The following is a 7,500-nucleotide window of genomic DNA, read 5'->3' as shown; positions in this document are numbered from 1 at the left end:
GAGACAAGCATATGACTACTGGCAGGATCAACCAGGGAACTGCGTGCTTATACGATCGGTCCACGAGATTGCCGGTATGGCCAAACCCGTTCGCCTCTCGTCATGTGGCACTAGCCATGTCGATTGACTTCGACTAGCGCCGCACATCAGTAAGTGCAAGTCCTCGACGAAACGACGTAACAGCCCCCAGTCAGCATGAGACTCAAGCTATATATACATCATCATCATCTCGGACAAAACACCGATCAAAAATGAGAAAGTTTCTAGAAACAATCCCTCGCCAAGGCGTCCATATATAATACGAACCCCCGGCTATCAACTAATTTCTTATACACATTCCATCTCGACCCTTCGCTATACATGTGAATATAACGACACGGTGATTCGAGATTCAACAATATTTGTCGCTCGGAACGAATTGAGTGGTTGCAAATTTTTTGTGAACATAACCCGCAACGGGCAGAGGATCACGATTTTAAGGTTGGTCGCTTAAAGGCCATTCGACTACAAAGAGACGAAGCGGACCGCGACCTCGCTGCATGAGGTTGACGAAAGCGACCCAAGATGCGAAAGCCGAAACCAACACACCTTGCCAGTACCCAAACGCCGAGGTCGGATTCGGGTCTACCACTTACCAACTGAATATCATCCTAAAAAGAACTCCAAACAGTCTAGGACAGGACCCATTCTCCACCCCTTCTATATATGTCAGGAGAACCCCGGATTCCCCTCCAGACACGATTTAGCAAACTTTTCCCGATCGATCCGACCCACCGAGGCCGTTTCGACCGTTCGCCGCGCCTACTAGAGCTGATTTCTTCGGACTCCGATCAGAAAATCCGCCGATGCATGTCGTTAACACCTAGTCCGCCTCGTCCGATCGATCGAGGCCGTTTCGACCGTTCGCCGCGCCTACTAGAGCTGATTTCTTCGGACTCCGATCAGAAAATCCGCCGATGCATGTCGTTAACACCTAGTCCGCCTCGTCCGATCGATCTAGGCCGTCTCGATCCACCCATCGCGCATCGAAAGTCGCATCTCTCGAACTCCGATCCGGAAATCGGCCGATGCATCACGTTAACTATTTCTTATATATCTAATATAATATACATCGAGACGGTAAGAATTCTTTTAATCGAAGATATACATATACTTCTCATCAATATCCAAAAGCTTATCGAAAAATAAATTACTCAACTTTTACGTGAAGAATCGTTCACCCAAACCTTATCCCCTATATATGTCAGGAGAACCCAAGGTTCCCCTCCAGACACGATTTAGCAAACTTTTCCCGATCGATCCGACCCACCGAGGCCGTCTCGACCGTCCGCTGCGCCTACTAGGGCCGATTTCTTCGGACTCCGATCAGAAAATATACCGATGCATGTCGTTAACACCTAGTCCGCCTCGTCCGATCTATCTAAACAGTCTCGACGCACCCAACACTCTTTCAAAGTCGGATTACTCGGACTCAATCTGAAAATGGACCGATGCATGACGTCAACACTTAGCCCGCCTCGTCTGATCGATCTAAGCCATCTCGACCCACCCAACACGCCTTCCAAGTCGGATCACTCGGACTTCGATCTGAAAATCTCCGGACTCATTTTTATGAATATCCCCAGTCAGTAAGAACGTTATTTCGCCAATATATACCAACAATAAACCATATTCCAATAGCTGAACCAAAAATATAATTCCCGATCCAAACGTTCTGCATCGCCCAACGCGACCACCTTCCCTATATATGTCAGGAGAGCACAGGGTTCCCCTCCAGACAACACTTACGCTCTATCCCCGACTCTCGGTCGATCGATAGGCCAGGTCAGCGGTGTCTGTTTCGGCCGAAGCTCGGACTTTGGTCAAAATGTTCCGATACAAAATTTGAACCAAGATAGATACAGATATGATTCCTTCTTAAATATACGTTGATTATCGAACAGAATATGGTAAATATTTTGCGATGACCGAGGATTTCATGAATTTTTTTTTTTTTCGAAAAAATTTTCTGTTATCGGAATTTCCTCAAATTTCATTTGGTTGCCTACTAATGCATATTAAAAACGATAATCAACAATCAGAATCATTATTTATCATTTATTTCAATTTTTATAATGAAAAACGTTCACGTCCTTTCGCGCCTCTCGATCGTCGTTTACGTGATGCATCGGTCAGCCCTAGTTTACGTGGTGCATCGGTAAGATCGAGTTCACGTTCTGCATCGGTAAGATCCAGTTCACGTGGTGCATCGGTAAGATCGAGATTACGTGGTGCATCGGTAAGATCGAGTTTACGTGGTGCATCGGTAAGATCCAATTCACGTTCTGCATCGGTAAGATCCAGTTCACGTGGTGCATCGGTGAGATCGAGTTTACGTTCTGCATCGGTGTGATCTAGTTTACGTTGTGCATCGGTAAGATCGAGATTACGTGAAGCATCGGTATGATCGAGTTTACGTTCTGCATCGGTCTGGACTTAGAGATATATTTTCGACGTGAAAATGTTCCGATACAACTTTTGAACCAGGATAGTTAGAGAGATGATTTTTTCTGGGATGTACGTTGATTGGGGAATGGATTGTGGAAAATAACTTGCCATGACCGAGGTGTTCTCGAATTTTTTTTTTTTTTCGAAAAATATTTTCTGATTTTGGATTTTACTCAAATTTGATTTCGTTGCCTTCTAATGTGTTCTAAAAGAGTAAATCAGTAATCAGAATCGAAAAATATTTTTCGGATTTTTTTTTTTTTGAAAAAAAATTTTCTGATTTTGGAATTTCCTCAAATTTGATTTGGTTGCCTTCTAATGTGTTTTTAAAGCGTAAATCAGTAATCAGAATCAATATTCATTGTCGACTTTAATTTTTATAAGGAAAAATGTTCACGTCCTTAAACGCCTCCCCATCATTAGCCCGAGTCCAAGTCGATGTCAGTCCCGAGCGGACGGTGTCAGATACTACCTATCGCCCCGGTCTGGACTTGGCGAGGTATTTCGACGTGAAATGTTCCGATACAACTTTTGAACCAGGATAGTTAGAGAGATGATTTCTTCTATGTTGTACGTTGATTGTGGAATGGATTGTGGGAAATAACTTGCCATGACCCAGGTGTTCTTGAATTTTTTTTTTTTTCGAAAAAAATTTTCTGATCTTGAAATTTCCTCAAATCTGATTGCGTTGCCTTCTAATGTGTTCTAAAAGAGTAAATCAGTAATCAGAATCAATATTCATTGTCGACTTTAATTTTTATAAGGAAAAATGTTCACGTCCTTAAACGCCTCTCCATCGTTACCCCGACTCCAAGACGATGTTAGACCGGAGCGGACGGTGTCAGATGCGACCGATCTCCCCGGTCTGGACTTAGCGAGATATTCCGACGTGAAATGTTCCGATACAAAAATTTAACTGTGATAGTTAGAGAGATGGTTCCTTTTGTGATGTACGTTGATTGTGTAATAGAATATGGAAATAAACTTGAGATGACCGAGGTCTTCTGGGATTTTTTTTTTTTTTCGAAAAATATTTTTCGATTTCGGAAATCCCTCAAATTTCATTGAGATATGTCCTAATGTGTTCTTAAAGCTTAAATCAACAATCAGAATTAATATCCAAAAGTTATTTCATTTTTTATGAGGAAAAACGTTCACGTCCTTTCCGCTCCCAAAAAGTGAGATATCATAGAAAATATCGCAATATATGTTGTTTACGGCCATACCACGCTGAAATTGCCAGTTCTCGTCAGAACACTGAAGCCAAGCAGCGTCGGGCGCGGTTAGTACTTGGATGGGTGACCGCTTGGGAACACCGCGTGCTGTAAGCTTTTTTTTTACGTTCTGCATCGGTCTGCCGAGATAACGTGGTGCATCGGTATGATCGAGTTTACGTTCTGCATCGGTAAGATCGAGATTACGTGATGCATCGGTAAGATTGAGATTACGTGGTGCATCGGTAAGATCGAGATTACGTGGTGCATCGGTAAGATCGAGTTTACGTGGTGCATCGGTAAGATCCAATTCACGTTCTGCATCGGTAAGATCCAGTTCACGTGGTGCATCGGTGAGATCGAGATTACGTGGTGCATCGGTAAGATCGAGTTTACGTGGTGCATCGGTAAGATCCAATTCACGTTCTGCATCGGTAAGATCCAGTTCACGTGGTGCATCGGTAAGATTGAGATTACGTGGTGCATCGGTAAGATCGAGTTTACGTGGTGCATCGGTAAGATCCAATTCACGTTCTGCATCGGTAAGATCCAGTTCACGTGGTGCATCGGTAAGATCGAGATTACGTGGTGCATCGGTAAGATCGAGTTTACGTGGTGCATCGGTAAGATCCAATTCACGTTCTGCATCGGTAAGATCCAGTTCACGTGGTGCATCGGTAAGATGGAGATTACGTGGTGCATCGGTAAGATCGAGATTACGTGGTGCATCGGTAAGATCTACTTTACGTTCTGCATCGGTCTGCCCTTGTTTACGTGGTGCATCGGTAAGATCGAGATTACGTGAAGCATCGGTATGATCGAGTTTACGTTCTGCATCGGTCTGCCCGATATTACGTGGTGCATCGGTTCAGCCCTAGTTTACGTTGTGCATCGGTCTGGACTTAGAGATATATTTTCGACGTGAAAATGTTCCGATACAACTTTTGAACCAGGATAGTTAGAGAGATGATTTTTTCTGTGATGTACGTCGATTGGGGAATGGATTGTGGAAAATAACTTGCCATGACCGAGGTGTCCTCGAATTTTTTTTTTTTTCGAAAAAAATTTTCTGATTGTGGAATTTTCTCAAATTTGATTTGGTTGCCTCCTAATGTGTTCTAAAAGAGTAAATCAGTAATAGGAATCGAAAAATATTTTTCGGATTTTTTTTTTTTTCGAAAAAAATTTTCTGATCGTGGAATTTCCTCAAATTCGATTTGGTTGCCTTCTAATGTGTTTTTAAAGCGTAAATCAGTAATCAGAATCAATATTCATTGTCGACTTTAATTTTTATAAGGAAAAATGTTCACGTCCTTAAACGCCTCCCCATCATCAGCCCGAGTCCAAGTCGATGTCAGTCCCGAGCGGACGGTGTCAGATACTACCTATCGCCGAGGTCTGGACTTGGCGAGATATTACGACGTGAAATGTTCCGATACAACTTTTGAACCAGGATAGTTAGAGAGATGATTTCTTCTATGTTGTACGTTGATTGTGGAATGAAATACGGAAAATAACTCGCCATGACCGAGGTGATTACGATTTTTTTTTTTTTTTTCGAAAAAAATTTTCTGATCGTGGAATTTTCTCAAATTTGATTTGGTTGCCTCCTTATATGTTCTAATAGCGATAATCAACAATCAGAATCAAAATCCATGATCGGGTTTGATTTTTATAAGGAAAAATGTTCACGTCCTTTTTTTCAACCCCGACTCATTGACGATGTTAGAACCGAGCCGGCGGTGTCAGATACGACCGATCGCCCCGGTCCGATCGTCATTCACGTTGTGCATCGGTCTGCCCCGAGATTACGTGGTGCAATCGGTCTGGACTTAGAGATATATTTTCGACGTGAAAATGTTCCGATACAACTTTTGAACCAGGATAGTTAGAGAGATGATTTTTTCTGTGATGTACGTCGATTGGGGAATGGATTGTGGAAAATAACTTGCCATGACCGAGGTGTCCTCGAATTTTTTTTTTTTTTTCGAAAAAAATTTTCTGATCGTGGAATTTTCTCAAATTTGATTTGGTTGCCTCCTAATGTGTTCTAATAGCGATAATCAACAATCAGAATCAAAATCCATGGTCGGGTTTGGTTTTTATAAGGAATAATGTTCACGTCCTTTTTTTCAACCCCGACTCATTGACGATGTTAGAACCGAGCCGGCGGTGTCAGATACGACCGATCGCCCCGGTCCCCGATCGTCATTTACGTTGTGCATCGGTCTGCCCGAGATTACGTGGTGCATCGGTCTGGACTTAGAGATATATTTTCGACGTGAAAATGTTCCGATACAACTTTTGTTACCAGGATAGTTAGAGAGATGATTTTTTCTGGGATGTACGTTGATTGGGGAATGGATTGTGGGAAATAACTTGCCATGACCGAGGTGTTCTCGAATTTTTTTTTTTTTTTCGAAAAAAATTTTCTGATCGTGGAATTTTCTCAAATTTGATTTGGTTGCCTCCTAATGTGTTCTAATAGCGATAATCAACAATCAGAATCAAAATCCATGGTCGGGTTTGGTTTTTATAAGGAATAATGTTCACGTCCTTTTTCGCCTATGTTCTTTTTCGACGTGAAATGTTCCGATACAACTTTTGAACCAGGATAGTTAGAGAGATGATTTTTTCTGGGATGTATGTTGATTGACGTACGAAACTTGGAAAAAAATAGAAAAGACCGAGGTACTCTAGAAAAAAAAATTTATTGAAAATATTTTTTTGATTTCGGAATTAATTCGAAATTCATTCAGATGTCTTCTATCAATATCGCGAAAGAAAAATCAATAATCAGAATCGATATTCATCTAAGATTATTTCCTTCTGGATTGTGTTAACATTCGGTACGATCTTGTCTACGTGATGCATCGGTTTGTTTCTCGGCTCTTGTGAGCAAGTTGGACACTCGAGACGGCCTCCATCGATCGGATTAGGCGGGCTTTAATGTTAACGTGCTGCATCGGTGTGATCTTGTTTACGTCATGCATCGGTATAGCTTTAAATCGCGCCGTAAAGTCGTTCACGTCATGCATCGGTATCTTAAATCGCGCCGTAAAGTCGTTCACGTCATGCATCGGTATCTTAAATCGCGCCGTAAAGTCGTTCACGTCATGCATCGGTATCTTAAATCGAGCCGAAAAGTCGTTCACGTCATGCATCGGTATGGCTTTAAATCGCGCCCTAGGGTCGTTCACGTCATGCATCGGTGGCACAAAAAAAAGACGCCGATGCATGACGTGAGCCGACTTTTCGGCTCGATTTAAGATACCGATGCATGACGTGAACGACTTTACGGCGCGATTTAAGATACCGATGCATGACGTGAACCGACTTTTCGGCATGAAGTCAGCTAAAATTATCGTGTGCATCTTGGGTCGGTCCACGTACCGTAGATCAGAGAGGGACGACGTACATACATCGGATACATTTGTATCCAACAAGTTACGATCGTCGTCTGATCCAGCGGTAATCGGACCTACTCTCGTGAATTTATTTTGCCCCTTGAATAATTTTGTACCGATGCACGACGTGAAGTCGACTTTTCGGCATGGTTTAAGCTAAAATTATCGTGTGCATCTTGGGTAGGCCCCACTTACTACAGATCTGAGACGGACGACGTACATACATCGGATACATTCGTATCCAACAAGTTACAATCGTCGTCTGATCCAGCGGTAATCGGACCTACTCTCGTGAATTTATTTTGCCCCTTGAATAACTTTGTACCGATGCACGACGTGAAGTCGACTTTCCGGCATGGTTTAAGCTAAAATTATCGTGTGCATCTTTCATT

The 7,500-nt window shown here is 42.5% G+C and overlaps 2 non-coding genes across 2 annotated transcripts in view; one reads left to right on the top strand and one right to left on the bottom strand.

Annotated features, from left to right (window-relative positions):
- LOC123687479 overlaps positions 1-38 on the bottom strand; it is a 1,906-nt gene extending 1,868 nt beyond the window's left edge. Inside the window, exon 1 of the ribosomal RNA XR_006749202.1 lies at positions 1-38. This exon is cut by the window's left edge and continues 1,868 nt beyond it. This is a non-coding gene — a ribosomal RNA (small subunit ribosomal RNA).
- Positions 39-3,699: 3,661 nt separating this feature from the next.
- LOC123688151 lies at positions 3,700-3,818 on the top strand. The gene has a single exon (XR_006749789.1). It is a non-coding gene; the product is annotated as a 5S ribosomal RNA (ribosomal RNA).
- Positions 3,819-7,500: the final 3,682 nt, after the last annotated feature.

This window comes from Harmonia axyridis, chromosome X (genome assembly GCF_914767665.1).
Source record: "Harmonia axyridis chromosome X, icHarAxyr1.1, whole genome shotgun sequence".
Classification (NCBI taxonomy): domain Eukaryota; kingdom Metazoa; phylum Arthropoda; class Insecta; order Coleoptera; family Coccinellidae; genus Harmonia; species Harmonia axyridis.
This window is presented reverse-complemented; position numbering and strand designations above follow the sequence as displayed.